The following is a 17,649-nucleotide window of genomic DNA, read 5'->3' as shown; positions in this document are numbered from 1 at the left end:
TATATTTGTAATGCAGTACATTTATAATGCAAAAGTGATGATAAAGGAGAGATGGTCAAAGACATAGCTATCTTTATACTGATCTGACTACTATCTATACTAGTGTTAAATGGAAAGAGAGAGTTATATGGAGTTAATTATGAGGATAAGTCAAAAATTATCCACACTCTGGCTGTAGAAATCATGTTAATTAACTTTTAGTAAAGAGAAATACATCATTTTTCGACATAATTTTCTTGCTTTTCAAAGCCCTTTGTCCATCTGTCAACAAGCTTTTGTATTCTCTTATTAAAAAATGTTTTAGGCTGAACTGCAAGCCACGAATGTACCACTGTCTTCACTTCTGCATCAGAAGCGCATCTTCGTCCTTGTACGGCTTCTTTCAAGGGACCAAACAGGTGAAAGTCTAATGGAGCAAGATCAGGACTACAGGGAGGATGCTTTAACACCTGAAGACAAAGTTTTTGTAGAGTGTCCACAGTGTGGGCAGAAGTGTGCAGACGTGCACACCACAGACCACAAAAAACGAATCCCTGCATGCTGCTCTTCTTTTGTGCAAATCACAAGTGGGGCATCCATTTTTGCTTGCACCACAGTTACAACTGAACTGATGTAGCACATTCACACCTGCACAACAGTGACTGGGGAGACAGTAGCCTTGAATGGAAAGTGCTGATAAGACAGTGTGGCCAACAAAAGTTTTAATATAACCAGAGCACAGATAATTTCTGACTCACCCTCGTATATAAGTGAATATTCATTAGTGCAAGGGCCACAAAGCCTGGGCCCTGGACCAGTCTGCAGCCTGTTAGGAAGCAGGCCACCCAGCAGGAGTTGAGCGGCAGGCAAGCAAGGGAAGCTTCATTTGCTGCTCCCCGTCGCTCACATAACAGCCAGAACCATGTGCCAGAAAGGTGAATATTGCCTAGTAGTGACACTTTTTGTTGCTTTAAACAACCTTGTAATTTCAGAGACTTGAGGAAAGAATACTAAAAGCCCCTATGTATGTCACTTGAAATTATATATATTTTGCCCCTCTTGAGAGAGAAATAATTAAATATATTAAAGTTTCCATTTATGAAATTGGTGATTGTGAGTATTGCATAATAGGAATTAATTTTACTCATTACAAATAAGAAAATTAATATTTTCTCAATCTTTAACATTATAGGTTTTAGTGGTACTTAACTGATTACTTATTTCAAAGTTGCTGAGTTAATATTTGTTGCAAAAAAAAAGATCTGTGCAGGGACTGTTCTGTCAAGGGTGAAGCTTATCTGGTCTCCCAACTCTGGATTCCTGAATCTTGACTATAATTTTAAATACCCTTTTAGCCCTCATTTCTTTTTTTTTTTTTTGACAAAATAATCATTTTAATTCAGTTTCAGAAAAAGCTGTCACATGAATTTGGATTAGAAAACATGACAACAAGAGGCTTGGTTTTTCTGGAAATGCAAGGAAGAGAAATAACCCTTAATAGGTTCAATGGTAATTTTCTGGATTTTCTCTTGCATCAAAAGCTATATATCTTCTTCTCCCCAAAGCATGTGCTCCAAGAGCCAATTTACTCTCTTTATCTCCCTCTAGCCAGGGTGGGCTAATTCCCCTCCACCCCCACCCCTCTTCTTTCAGTCACACTGTGTGGGTGTTAAAGACCCTGGGCTCTGACCAATGAACAGAACCGTCCTTTAAGCCAGCAACCCATAGGCAGTGGAACCCAAAGCCCCACTCCCAGTCCTCATGGCAGAGGCCACAGAGATGGCATTGTTTCCACTGTCTCAGGAAGAAGAAGCCAAAAGCTGACCCTCAGCACAAATCAAGGCCTAATATGGAGAGAGAATGAGGGCTCCCAGGCCCAGAGTAGGCTGCAAGCTGGGGGCAGAAAAAGGCAATTTTTGCAGTCATTCCATCTTTAGAAATGAGGGGGAAACTGGATCGTTTTCCACTAATATAGTTATATAAGGTACTCTAATGCTGAGCTCCAAGAGGATCTGCAAGCACGAAAGGGTCTAAACAAATCAGAATAACTTTGCCCTGGCTTAAGATAAAAGTAACAGGAAGATAGGTCAATGTAAGAATTTGCAGGAAGATGACCGTTGGGAACTTCGGCTCTTCACATGGCTGCCAGCCCTACAGAGGACAACACAGTAAGAACCAAGACAACCACTCCAGACTGGTATAGCTGGGAAATCGTCAGGCCTTTTCCTAGGTCCCACATCTGCACTCAAGGCAATACCAGTGCCACGGTGGCAAATGGACATCGCCATGGGAAGAGACCAGCTGTAGATAGTGATATGGGGAGACAAAGGACGGTTTGAACTAGTGTTCTTATTCCAGAACCTCTCCATCTCTTCTTTGGTTGTGGTTCCCAAAGGGACGGCATTTCTGATACAGAGCTGAGGACTAAGGTGGGCACGGAGGCAATGACGGCCAACATGTCTCAACAAGAGCGCAGCCTTCTTGGATTCCGGCCTGGATGGAAGTAGCCCTCATTTCTTCTTAACAATATCTCACTTTTTATCACTAAGGCATCCATGAAACCATTTATTAGAGTGGATAAAAGGAAACAATTTTCTCTTTCTGTTGTCAGGTGGTACCTCTTTAACTCAGTGATTGATTCATTCATAGATATATATTGATAACATTCTACACGTACTAGAAATAGCGGTAGGATCTAAAGAGTCAGCAGTGAACAAGAGATATAGGATTGTTGCCCTTGTTGAATGTACAGAGTAGCAGGGAGAAAGATACTCAGGAATTTATAAATTCACTTTGTCTGATACTGGTATTAGCGTAAAAGAAATAGAATTGCTTTACATGTGTGAGGAGTGTTATGACACAGGAAGCTCAGTGGCCTCTGGGAACATGTAAGGTGGTATCTCACCCATCAGGCTCACCGTCTTATGGGTCTTAGCCTCTGCTCACTATGTAAGGACGATGGCACATGTTGGACTAGCTTGTTATGTTTGGGCTGCTGTTCTGACTCTTTTAAATTCTCATTTAGTCTGTAAACTAGTAAAACTCAAATGTTAGACTAGATTCATCAAAGGTATTTACAGAAATATATATATAATCTATTATGTATATATTTAATTTAATCTATTACATATAGATTATATGTATGTTGAAGATGCCGTGTGTATCTGTATTTGCAAAAATATACTTTCTGCAGTTATTCATGAGGTCTGAGGATTTTCCTGCTTTTCTTTCTATTTTAGATAATATGGACTGCTCTGGCTCAAGTGCTGGCTTGATAATTTATTTGTAGAGTATTTCCCATTAATCAAACACTTATTGCTCTATGGTTGTTTCTTGTATTACACCCTCAGATAATTTATCCAACAACAGGAGCCTGGAGTTTTTCTGTTCAGTCAACTTTGTGCTCACTTACTTGTGGGCTACGCTTCCATGCTGCTTTATGGCCTTGAAAGACTTGTAAAATAATTCCATTGTTTTACTTCAGCTCACTTCACATCTACAGATTCAGAGTTTCCTGCACATTATTTAGGTTAAACAAATACCATTTTATTTCTTTATTTCTCTGAATGAACTTTCCTAATTCTAGTCAGTACGGCTGACATAAAATCTTGTCCAAGCGTTACTAAACTATTTGTAGAGTTCTTGACACATACTAAGCTCTTTCATGTTTCTATGTCTTTGATTTTGCCCTTCCTTCTGCCTAAAATATCATTTTCTCATCATCCCCAAACTGTTTTTTTCAACAATATTTCCAAAATCTCTTTTTCGAGAAGGCTTCTCTGATACCTCAAAGTTGAGGATCTCGTCACACATTTTTGTTCCCATGCTGCCCTTGTATCGTAAGTCCTGGAGAGGTGTCAACTGGGTTTCTATGTTTCTGAGCAACGTAGCTTCATGTTGTACAGATTCAGTCCCAAGATCTTTGAGCAGAGGTTTTTCTGAGAACTTTACTTTTCTATATAGTGGCCATTCTGTATCAGAGCAGTATTTTCATCACAGCACATTGTAATTAAGTCATTTACTTATTCTTCTCTTCACATATATTTGGCGTATTTAACATATTTTTACTTTTTGTAATCCAGATACCTAGAAGAGTGTTTGAAATTACTGAATTGATTTATTTAATTATTGAAATGAAGTATTCATTTATGTGTAAAGGCAGTAGGTGACACAAAAGACGGCAACAGTTTTCTCGGAGATTTTTTCCCAAGCTTGTTGATATTGAGCTAAAGATTTATTGTAATCTTTGAAGACCTTTTCTCAATAAAGAAATATTGGAGAGAACTAGAAATGACCTATATACACATCTTGAATAAAATTAAAGAAAAATTTTATCTGAATTAAATTAGTTTAAAGCAATGGCTTCTTTCAGATATACAATTATCATTCTGAATTGGCTGTTAGACCCTGTAAATTCAGTAAATATTGTAAATATTTATCATTTCAAAATTATAATTTGAATTATTGATCCTTTTCAGGGATTTCTGAAGGCTACTTTTGAGAAATACATAGATATGAGGATGGATCGCTTTGTATTCTTCCCATTTTTTTAATGAGACCATATTATATTCTCAGAACCTAGAAATTCTAATTCCATGGTGTATATTACATAGTATAGCCATCATTTATTTGCTGCTAATTCAGATGTACAGTAATAAAACTGTGATAAGAGTCTCATTTCTTTGAAAGCATTTGTATCATATACTTTTGAGAGGACATAAATGGAAAAAGATAATTTTCGTTGACAGTAGGATGTCTTAGTCACATAACTCCTGCTTCAATCATTGTATATATATTTCTCTACTCAGGTTTTCTTTTGTCATTTAATGTATTTATACTGATTAGATACTTCATATTTTCTTGGGATTTTTCTTTTGATGTTTGATACTATATCTTTTATAGTAAAGATCTTTATTCTTGATTCATTGAAATTACTGGAAGACAAATTAGAATCTGAAAGTCTTTTCTGATTTATCAAATGTTGGAGTGAATGAAGTTGGAATGGTTCAAATAAAGCTCTAAACTCTCTACTTACAGTCTTTCCTCTTTTAATCCATACTATATTCGTGTAAGATAAATCCTCCTAATGAGCTTCAGTCATATAATTCCCCTACTCAAAAACCTCTAGAGGTGGCCCACTGCTTATTAAATTAAATTCAAACTTTCTGTCTGACATTCATGGCCCCCCAAATCCCAATAAGACCCAGCCTCTAGTCTCAACGATGACTACTCCTCCATTCACGCTGCTACAACAATAAAACTGAATTATTTGGCTCATACAGGCTCTAGTGCCTTTTTTCCCCACTCTCTATTTCCTTGGGCTTATCCTTCCTGGAACACTTGCTCTTATATCATTTCTGACTGTTCAAATTCAACTGATACTTCAGAACCTATTTCAGAACTCCATGACTGTAAGCAGCCTCTTCTGATTTATTTATTCAACAAATATTTACCTGCCAGGCATCAGTCAAGGGCACAATGAATGAAAAATTTAAAATCCCTATTATCATAAGCTTATTTATTGGGCAGAGGTGTTTGACAATAAATAAATACATAAAAATAAAAAATATTAGGTGATGATAAGTGCTATGAAGGAAAATGCTGAAAATGCCATATGCAGTGTGGAATCGGGAAGAAGGCTGATATTTTATTAAGGGTGTTCAGGAACATGCCCTTTCAGATGAGGAGACATTTTCAGAGAGACCGAAATGAGTGGGGGAATAAGTCATGAAGCTATCCAAGAAAAGAATAGAGATTGAAGGAAGACTGAGTTCAAGAACTCTGGGGGCAGCAACAAGCTCCTCGTGTTTCCAAAATAGTCAAGAGGAGCTTGTGGCTGAAGAGGAGTGAGTGAGCAGAAGAGTCTCTAAAAAGGTGAGAGAGTAGTAAGTCCTGAGGGTCAGCCTAAGGACTTTGACTTTCAGATAGGAAGCCAAAGAGGGTTTTGAGCAGACATGGCAGGAAATGACTAATATTATAAAGGATTGCTCTGGCCGCTGCCATTGAGTGGACTGTAGGGACACAGGGAAAGCTAGGGAGCACAAAAGGCTATGTCCATCAAGATTTGATGGAGGATTGAACTGTGGGTTTGGTGTAGGAAATGACTAGATTCATAAGGATTCATTTTGTAAAATAGAGAAGTACTTTTCAAAGGGTAAGAAATCACTTTTAAAGGAAAAAAGTGGAGAATTTTGGAAAATCTTACGTCTTCAAAGCTACCATTACTTTTTTTTTTGATAGTAATATCATGTGCCACATACTTTACTAAGCCCTTTACTTCCATTATCCATATTTAAATCTCGTAAGAACCCTAGGAAGTGTAGGTATTATTACTGTTACATTTTTACACATGAGGTACTTGGAAGGAGAGAAGTTGAATTACAAGAGAATATTATATATGTCTATCTCTCTGTATGCTTAGAGAGGAATAATTATGACTGGGAATAAATACATCAGAATGTTAATAGTGTTAGGTGAATAGATATATTTTTCTTTGTATTTATCTGCATCCTATTTTATTCTAATCTATCCTATCCTATTCTAGTCTATTCTATTTTATTTTATTTGTTATTTTTGGCTGCCTTGGGTCTTTGTTGCTGCACATGGGCTTTCTCTAGTTGCAGCAAGTGGGGGCTACTCTTTGTCATGGTGTGCGGGCTTCTCATTGTGGTGGCTTCTCTTCTTGCAGAACATGGGCTGTAGGCCCATGGGTTTCGGTAGTTGTGGCACCTGGGCTCAGTAGTTGTGGCTCGCCAGCTCTAGAGCGCAGGCTGAGTAGTTGTGGTGCACAGGCTTCGTTGCTCCTTGGCACGTGGATCTTCCTGGCCCAGGGATCGAACCCATGTCCCCTGCATTGACAGGCAGATTCTTAACCACTGCACCACCAGGGAAGTCCTTATTTGCATCTCTTTTAAGAACAGATGTTGATTTTCTTTTACTTTAAAATTCCTATACTTAGTTGACTAGGATATTACTTTCATAACCTGATGAACATTAAATGTGAAACTCATGCATTTTAACTCAATTTACGAAAGTTTTCTCATTTTATAGATGACAAAGTATGGGATTTATACTCAGACTTGATTTCAAATTCTGTCACCTTGGGCAATTAATGCAGCCTCTCTGAACTATAGTGTCTCATCTGTAAACTAAAGCTAATAATCCCAAAGTTTCATGCTTATTTTCAGGACACAAGTGGATGACACTTTTAGGCACAATGTCTAAAATATAATAGAATACAATAAATGGTCACTATTATGTCCATGTTGTGTCAGTTTTCAGGTTAAATTACTTAATACATAAATAAGACAAAGGATGTACTACCATAATATATATAAAATAATAGAGCTGAAGTCTATCTATATCTAATAAATTACTATGGAAATTAATTCCAGCTAAGAACTTTGCTTGTTTTACAATATCTTTTGTACCCCAATATCATGACTTGATTACAGACTTTTGTGCTAATTTGGGGATGGTATTTATTTCTTACTTTTTTTCATATTTAACATATATTTATTTCCTTTTATTTTAAAATGCTTTAGGTACTTTTAAATAGGTTTGAATATGTTTAAATACTCAATTAAGGATCACATTTAGGTTTAGCGTGGGCCAGGGTGGTTTAGTGAAAAATTCCACTGATGCCAGTTGCAAATAGACTTGACGTCAGTGTGGGTTCATTCTGCATTCATTTTTTAGGACTAGGTCCAATTCCATAAAAATCATTGGAATTATGACATTTGTGTGGTAATGTCATGAGTGTAAGTTAAGATATTCCTTTATTCACTTACATTTGTAAAACAGTCAAAAGTGTTCTCTGCAATTTTGTAAATGTTGTGTTCTATAGTTAAGAATCTTTTTAAAAATTCATAAAATAAAAACTAGGTGACATAGAAAATAATGACCTCTAAAATAATGACATAGACCTCACGTTCCTAGTATGCATGTATATATATACATATATATATTACATATATATAATATATATAGCAAATTTTTTCCTGTCTTACACCTAGCAATCCAAATGGACAGCTGTTAGATGCCAATTAGTGTGACTGAATTACATCTTTTCCTAGGGAGAGGGATGTGAAGAAATAGAAAATAATGTAATCTTCTCCAATGTATTTCAAAATTATCACTGTTACTTAACTATTGTGAATAATTTACATTGTATTTATTTGGCTTGCCTCTAAGTTCAGTTATTCCCATTGGCTTTCACTCTTTTTTAATGTCACTGAATTTTTTATATTCCAGTAATTGTTATAAAATAAATTCAGGATCACATTATAATGCTGCTCAATAAAACTAAGCAAAACTAAGTGTGTTAAGGGCATCCACTGTAATGAGCTCTGCTACGCTCACTCAGTCATCGATCTGTATGCATCACCAGTGCTTCTCACTTTTCTGAAATTAGATCTTTCAGCATCCCCTCCTAATTTACAGATCATACTAATACTCACTTTTTAATACTCACCTTTTTGATAGTATCAAAAAAGTGTCACTAAGTTGGGATGTTCTTCCAGCACTAGACCCATCCAGAGATATCCCTTTGTTTAATGCAGGTTCTCCCCATGGAGTCTCCTGGCATTCAAGAAGCCATAAAGCTTAATACAAAGAAATAGCTTCATACAATAGTTTAATATAAAGAAAGGGCATGTAATGCTGTTTTGGTCAGATGTGAGATCGTCTGTACTGGAAAAGTGGAAGTAAAATAGTAGAATCATATAATTGGGAGCTAAAGTATAATTTTGTAATCCTTATGAAACACTATCTGTATAGATACAATTTTTGAAACATCAAAATGTGAGACTTTCTTCTAGAGCATGATTAGGTATAATGTATCTTGAAGACAGACACTAAGAACTATATGTTCCAGTATATAACTAAAGAGCCACTGCTTAAATTGAATCAAAGTGATCTGTTTCCTTTTAAGCTGTGGGATTTGGGTACATTCTCATTTTCATCATTTTTAGTTTTGATTCTCTTTGACATATTGGGAAATATTTGAAAGTGAGTTTATTATTTCACTTTTCTACCTGTACTGGGTCAAGACTCCTTTGAGTTATTGTTAAATGTGATATATAATCTGGCACATACATTACTGTACTCCCTTTAAGAAACTATTCACAAATAGTTACAAGTTGCTCTCAAATGATAAGTATAGAAGGGCAGCGTGTTAATATTTTTATGATTTTAGGACTCAAAGAAGTGTTATTTTTGTTTTGCAGTGAAATTGGAACTCATTACTTCCCAATAAATTATATTTTAAAGGTCAAAAGCCGTATTGAATTCTGAACATTGACTCAGATACATCCTTCAAAACCAAGAACCGTTAGAATGCACCATGATATTTCTTTAAAGTTTCTTAATTTTCATAAATTATTTTAAAGAACAAATACAGAACTTGCACATTTGCAGGGCTCAGCTAGTACATATAATTTATCTGAAAATTTATAAGCCAAAGAACCCAAATACTCAGGTGTCAAGATTTTGAGTCCAGTTTTAAAAGTTAATACATGCAGTAGAAATTTAAGTTAAAATGTCTAATTCTTCAAGTACATTTAATGATTTAACAAAAATTTGCCTTAGTGTCAGAATGTACTATGCAGTATAATGTGAGTGATTAAAAGATAAGGAATGCATAATCTTTGTTTTAAAGAAAATTATTATATCCTTGGGAAATATGACAACCTTACAAATGATTCTAATGGAAGCAGAATGTGAATGGTACAATATGTGACCACTGGGTTTTAGAGAAAGATAAGATCTCGTTAGGAATACAGAAACATAACCATAAAGAAGGACACACTTGAGATGGTCCTTGAAGATCCAGTGAGGTGGTCCTTGAAGATCCAGTAGGATATGAGTAGTTTGAAGTAAGGGAGTAGTCATTGCAGGATAAGGGGCTCATATGACTAAGGCAACCAAAAGAGGCTGAGCAAGTCATATTTAGGATCAAAATAGTGCTTGAATTTAGGATATCAATAGGATAATCAAGGAAGAAAATGCCTAAAATTTTTTAAAGGTCAGGAATTCTTACTAAATTCTGATGGCGATTGAGAGCCATTGAGGTTTAATGAGCTAGGGAATTACATGGTTGGAACTTGCTTCATGAGTATAATCAGATATTGGTTCCTCTGATGAGTAGAGGAATATTGGAATCAAAGAGACTGGTTGAAAGACAGTTAAAGCATTCTGGGTGGGAGACAATTAAGAACTGTATTATGGAGTTAGTATTAGAAATGGAAATAAGGATCTGGTTCAACAACTTCAATGAACTCCAGTTTACCTTCATCAGAACTTAGGAATTATGTTTTAATACATTTTTCTTCCTTGAGATTACAGGAGTTAAACACAGACTCTCTTGTGAATCTCAAACTCTTTGTCCAAAGGGGGGTTCATTTTCTGGGTCTTCTACACTCTGCCTGACTGTGAGCATTTCCTCTGACCTGTGCGGCCCCTCAGCATAGATCCATTGAGCAGGCCATAGAGACAAGGTGCGCAGGCTATGGTCATCAGTAGGCGGTGTACCTCAGGCTGCCTAATGCCCTTGTTGTAATTAGGGAGAGTTGCTCTTTCTTCATGTACTTTCAGCATCTTATGATAGTGGAATTACGTGGTTTTCAGTATGTCACGCTCATATTTTTTCTTTTTAACCTCTTTATTGGAGTATAATTGCTTTACACTGTTGTGCCAGTTTCTTCTATACAACAAAGTGAATCAGCTGTATTTATACATATATTCCCACATCCCCTGCCTCCCGCAATTCCTTCCCACCCTCCCTATCCCAGCCCTCTAAGTCATCATCTATCACGGAGTTGATCTCCCTGTGTTATGCAGCATCTTCCCACTAGCTATCTATTTTATCATATAACACTTTAAATGTACCATAATTGGGATGGGGGAAAGGGCAGACATTTCTTTCTTCCTTTTCCAAAACTGCCTTCTTCCTTTCTAGGTGTAAATCAAGAGACTCTAATTAGATTCAGATTCTGTCCATATTAGTCCCTTAATTCTTAAAGAGCTTCATTCTGAAAATGCATGCACTACCCTCAGCATGCCATCCCAGCAAAGCATTCAGAACTAGAATTATTCTGTTTACTCAGTTTGAGGTCTGTCTCAGTCAAGGGCCAGGCCTGCCTGGTGGCTCCATGCTATTCTTTTGCTCTCAGCTTTTTACACTTCATTTAGAATTTTTAATATATAGAGTCACTTAGGGGTAAAGGAAATTTGTAGCCTGTGTCTAAGGACAGGGATCAAAAGTGCAGAAGCTGTTGCATTTGCATTTTTTATGGAGGACCCAGGGATATGATCACATTCTTCACAATGTCAAGGGAGTCTTTAGGACCCTTGTGGGTGGGATCAAACTGTCAAGTCAGTTCAGCACCTTGAACATTTTCTCTCTGCTCAGAGTCTCCAATCTGGGTATCCAACAAGGTTTCTTTCTCAAATATAGATTTGCCTTAGGGAAGCTCTCCAGGTTTTGTTTCAAATCCAAATTATCTTCGCTGTTTGCTCCCTTAGATTGAAGATTAAAACCTTCCCTTATTTTCAGACCCATTTTTGCCTATGGTATCCACACCAGAGCCTCTTTGCTGTGGCCCTTTGTGACTGGACAGACTCCACCCGCAAGGCAGCTGGGACACCCTAAATAGATGCTGCCGTAATATGAGAACAGGCTGTCCACATGGGTAATAAGACCCAGATATCTTTACCCAGCTCACAGAAATGAGGTAATCCTGAGGACTTTGGACCTTTGGAATTTCTGCCCCTTAGTAGGGAGGACTTCATAAATGCTATTCTATGTTCATGTTATACCAGATATGTGTTGTTCCTCCTAATTAAAATGGTAGGGAGTTAGGAACCAAGGTTGCCCTGACCACAAGCTGTCCAATTCTCATTAGGATGCAGTGGGGGTATCTGTATTTCCTTAGTCATCAACTCTACTCTGTCAGGGAGCTAGCTGCTGTTGCCAGAAATTACTGTAAGGCAGCTCTCCACGTACTTGCTTAAATGTATTTTTGATAGGTTGAATGATGAAAGCCATTTAGTGAAGAAAAAATAGACTTCAAACAACATTTTGTATAATATTCTAATTGCTTTCTCTTGCTAAGTATAAAAAATACATTTAAGAAATCTGACTTACCAACTTCTAGTTTGTAGTTCTTCTGGTATTGTACATCAGTTTTCCTCACTAAAATTTAATATTCTGTGAAAAAGACTTCCTGGCTCTTAAAAGAAGTAATTCCAACAAATCTCAATTTTTAAGTCAGTTTTACAAGTAATATAACTTAAATTGTATAAAACATGTAGTTTTTATAACAAGCTGTTATATAGTTTATAAGCAAATTTAATTTTTTAAAGCTTAGAAGTAGTGATAATTAAATATGTTAACATGTTTTAAATATTTTTATTAGACCTTTTAAAATATACTTCTGGAAATACAGTATCAATAATAAAACATGTGGTATTTCAAATACAGACCAAAAATATTTCATATTAGTATATCTTTTTGGCATCTCTTAGAAAGCATTTTTCTCATGTTATTTCATTTAATCCTTAAAGAAATGCTGTGAGGTAGAAAACGTTGGTATCATTATCTTTACAGTACAGATAAGAAATTTGTTCCATAAAACATACTTGAAAAGTGGCAGAAATGGAACTAGAGCCTTCTGACTCCTCGTATCATTCTGTCTCTATTGAAATGGTAAAATAATATTTTTTTCCCTAAAGACAGAGCTCATGAGCTGTTTGTTCAACAGCAGGAATCCATTATGTTCCTCTATGACTAGGTATTTTGCTAGGCACTGGGAAGGCAAGGTAAATTAGGCAGACTTGGCCCTCAAACTATGGACAATCTGGTAAATATATTTTATAGACCGTGTCATAGCCTAATCTGGAAATCACAGATGCAGAGAATTTGTCTCTGGTTGCTTTTGCAAACAATATAATGCAGCCTTATATTTTATCCTACAGTGTTACAAATTGCTTTTTCTGCAGGGTTGATTGGATGGCCTTGGTAGAAAGGGCATTTTCCTCAAAACCACGCACCTGGATTCTGTCTTTACCTCTGAAACTAACTTGTACTTTAAGTAAAGCACTTAACCTTCTCAGGTGTTAGGTCTTTCATTTATAAAATAATCATAATAAAACTTGGTCCACCTATCTTGCAGGATTCGTGTGAGAAGAAAGTAATTTATAGGTGAAATCAAAAAATGTAGAGGACTAGATAACTATGGGTAGTAATGTCTAATTCTGGCTACTATATAGAGAAGGTACTAAGCAATAACTAGTTTTATAATAAAAACTGCAATATCCAGCACATTCTTTAATTGGGTGCCATATTCACCGGGATCACAGGTGAAAAGTAAACCTAGGTAATAAAATGTCAGAGGTGAAAACATATTTAATCATCACTCTGAAGACCCTGACATTCCAAGTAAGCTTTGTCAATATTGTCTCCAGAGCCTAGGTAGATTGGAGTGCCATTTTTCCTTTGCCTTCGGCTGTTAATATAAACAGCCTAATATAAAACATACTCTTCTTTATGCCAGACCAAGTGAGGATAAGTTATTGTTAGAAACCGATAATAATTCCAAGATTTTAAGACCTCAAAGGACTATATTTTTATGCAGTTCTACACTAACGGAAAACCTCTGCTTTTGAATAAACAAAGTGAGGATGCATTTTCACCCTTTAATTGTTTCCATCATGACCTTTATTATATCACACTTTACTTGTGTTCATATCTTTGAAGGAGCAACACACAGGAAAGATTAGGACACTGTGGAGATAGAGTCATGTGGAGTGCTCATGAAAAATTAAATGCCCTCAGCATACACAAAAGTAGGTCATTTCATTTTTTATTATATTTATATATCAAAGTCACTGAATAACCTGTATTTGGGTATAATAATTAGATAAGTCTGAACTTTCTTTATTGTCAAAGTACCCACCATCTATAACAGACGAATAGCATCAAGTTAAAAGGTTATCAAAGAAGTTTTTTCCTCAAATCTCATTGTCCCTTGTCTCATATTTCATGATTTCACAGGTCTCTCTTACATACTTCTTGGATTCTCTATCTAAATGACCTATTTTTATCCTCGATTGCTTGTATCAGTAAAAGATGAAAAATCTCAGGTCTAAATAGAATATACAGGGCATTACCTTAGGAACTATATCTGAATCCCCTAGTGTTAGAATTTCAAGGCTGAGCATTTGAAGAAATGACACAAAGAACTTTATGCTTTTCAAAGATAGAAGATAGCTGAGTAGACTAAGAATAAAAAAGTATTCACTGTCTCTCAAGTGCAAATTACATGAACTGTCAGTAGACATTCCCCTCCTAATGTAAAACCACAGTACAGTAACTTGAGAAAGATTTGATCATTCCTGGAGACAGGATGATCTCTTTGGAGGACATTTGGAAACATTATTCTGAAGGTCTGAAAAGGACATTGGATGGGTCATATGAAATATTGACTGTATATTCAAATGTTGTTTTAAAGCACTCTAAAGAAGGGGAATGCATTTGATTGTGGATTTCAAGAAATGTGTGAGAGAAGTAAATTGATATTTCACTTGCATCATCATTAAGAAAATGTGACCTGTACTACTTTTGATTACTTATTGATTGTTTGGGGATAGTAATATTTTGGTTAATTTCAATTGCAAATTTTAACTATTTTATGATAATATGTTTTTCAATGGTCCCCAAATCAAGCTATATTAATAAGATTACTCTTTTCTCATTTCATATAAACATCAGTACTTTTAACATGACATGACTTTTTAAACATTTTTATATGGATATTTTTAGTTTGCTTGGGAGGATAACACAAAATTCAACACATAATTGCTCCTTAAAATATCACAAATATGCTGCCAAAGTGATAATTATTAGATTTGTAGTGCCCCAAATCAGATATTCGCATGGTTCTTTGTCATTTGATAATGGCTTTGTGATTTAGATGTAAAAGATTTTGAAAGGTGAAGGATAATTGTACTGACCTGAAACATTAGACGTCGAAGATTGGAAACATTACTGTAGTCACATAAATCAACCAATTTCCCTTTGTTTTCATAGTACAACATATTTTCCCTTGTAGAAAATGAGTGCATCAGCATAAAAGCCTCTTGAGCAAGAAAAATGTATATTGATCACTGTAAGTATATTTCTGTAATACCTTGGAGTTACTGAAATTGACCCTAAACCATGTTTTACTTCCAACAACAGATTCCTTTCATATGTTGATGTTTATTGATTTACAGCTTAATAGAGATGCAAAATAATTTTCATTGCAAAAAACACATGTAAAACCTTGTCGAATGTGTTTATAGCATTAGGAAAACATCACAAATGTTATATTCCCTGTAAGAGCAGATTATGCATCACAGCTCTTATAACACTTCTGTCCTTCCACAATGTGTTGAAATAGATATATGTATTGAATCCTCCATGTTACCTCAAAGTACACCTGGCTAGTAAACATGTGGAGAAAACAGATTCTAGAGTGAAGGGCTGTTTGTGTTCTAACCTGAATTCTGTTTTTTCTCAGACTTACCATATCATCCCTTTGCACTTCACATTTTCCATTTGGAAAGTGGTGATAACATTAGCCTTCCTCTAGCTCAATGGATGTTACAGAAATAGATGAGACAGCATATGTGAATAGTTCACAGAGCTTTGAAAGTTTTTATGCAGATTGAGGTAATGCATAGGTCAAAGCTACTGGCTAAGGCAGGTGCTTTCTCTTTGATACTTAGTTTCTTCCATTCTAAGGTCAAAGTAGGCTGTCTGCCAAGAGACATGGAATAATGTGGAAAACTGGAGTAGATTTTAGCCCTGTCTCCCACATCAGCATTCCTGATGATCAAATGGTGACTGCCAGTGTGGACTGATAGTTTGCTTCATGATACACAGACCCTCAGTTGCTACTTAGAAACTGCCTTTTGTATTTTTTTTTTCTTAGCATCTTGAAATCTGGAGTAAGTAAAATGCGGAGGTTATTGTACATGTACAATATGTACAAAATCATACATATCTTATACCTGTACGTGTACAATATATACATAATTGCACATAATATGTCTCAGGTGTTTTGAATGTTAGGTAAAGATTAGAGAAGCCTAATTAGCTGGATTAAACCGCTATTCATTTAAATGCAAAGAACTTGTTATACCTGTATGCTGTTACTTTGTACTTCACTGTCACAATTTATACCTTATGTTTTAGCAAAAGTAATAAAAATGGATTAAGAGCCGTACATAAATAATCAATGTGAGACAGTCACCGTAAACACAATATTAAAAATATACTAATTTATAATTCAGGAACAAAATCTAGTGCTTAGGGAAATCATATGTATTTTTGACTCCACAGATGTTTTGTCGGTAGGCTAATTTATGATTACACAGGTGTGGATCTGTGATTTCTTCATAAAATAAAGCAAGAGACAAAGGTATCACCAAGAATTTTAAAACATTCTTAATTTCATTATATTATTCAGAACGTTTTGAATAAATAAAGATGATGAAACAGAGACTAAACAATTGAAACCAGTGGGGTGTTGAATACATATTAGGGCATTTAAAGCTATATATTTTGATATATGGAATATCCCGTGAGAATACTGAGGAGGAAAATATTTCAGAATCTATATCCTTTCAGGAGTATTTTTTGAAACTAAACACCTCCCCAAACCCACTCAAAAATTATGTATGATAGTTTCTAAATGTTCTAATACACTTGAAAATCAACTATCTTTGCATCATTGGCTCAACTCAAGATCCTGGTTCTATCTTTCGTAGTTCCCCTGTATGCACTAAAAAACAGGCAAATTCAATAATGTCATTTCATGTACCTCTGTAAACTATTCTTCCTGGGCACCATCTCTCCCTCTGCACAGGGACACAGACACACAGACACACAGACACACACACACACACACACACACACACTTCCTGCTTAAGTTTATTTACTGTTACTCCATATATATTCTTTAACCCTCTGCTTTAGCTGTTCTGCTATTCTCATCTTTCCATACACAGGATGCCATATTTCTCTCTCTGTGTCTGTGCTCAGGTTTTTCCTGGGCCTGGAACACTTGCCCTTCTAATCTCTACCTGTCATAGTCTCAAGTGAATTCTCCACTCCATATACCAAAACTAATCTCTTCCTTCTCAGAACCACTGTAGCCAGTGTACAGTTTAGCAGATTGTCTTATATAACAGGTGGTGACATAAAAATAAATTACTAATGTAGAAAATTGAAGTGAGAAGTAATTAGAATATTTTTCCCGCTTGAAGTCACTGTTGGAAACGAAAGTGGTGTTTTATTTCGGATACTATTCAGTTGGCTCCCTTATTTTTGCGAATCTTTGAGGGCTTTAAAATGAACAGATGCTCTGAGATCCTAAAAATTTGATAAAATGATTGTAAACAGTTTGATACTTCAGACATTTCACCTATGAGTTTCAGATTTATAGTGCACTTAAAATCATCAGTATCTACAAACATGCATGCAGGCAGATTCTAGGTCTTATCTACTGGTCGTTGAATCTCTTCTAAAGAGCATAGCTTTATCTTAGCACATGTAGAAAGGATGAAGACCATTTATGTTGCTTCCACTCACTGTTTAAATCTATCATGTAACCAGGAAAATAATTT

At 35.7% G+C, this 17,649-nt stretch overlaps 1 protein-coding gene and 1 pseudogene across 1 annotated transcript in view; one reads left to right on the top strand and one right to left on the bottom strand.

Annotated features, from left to right (window-relative positions):
- Positions 1-17,649, top strand: part of LRFN5 (leucine rich repeat and fibronectin type III domain containing 5) — a 268,652-nt gene that overhangs the window by 20,066 nt on the left and 230,937 nt on the right. The window lies entirely within an intron of this gene.
- On the bottom strand, positions 1,900-3,804 carry LOC130844562 (succinate dehydrogenase cytochrome b560 subunit, mitochondrial-like; annotated as a pseudogene).

Source organism: Hippopotamus amphibius, chromosome 2, assembly GCF_030028045.1.
Source record: "Hippopotamus amphibius kiboko isolate mHipAmp2 chromosome 2, mHipAmp2.hap2, whole genome shotgun sequence".
NCBI lineage: Eukaryota > Metazoa > Chordata > Mammalia > Artiodactyla > Hippopotamidae > Hippopotamus > Hippopotamus amphibius.
Note: the sequence above shows the minus strand (reverse complement) of the source record. Positions and strands in the feature narration are given on the sequence as shown.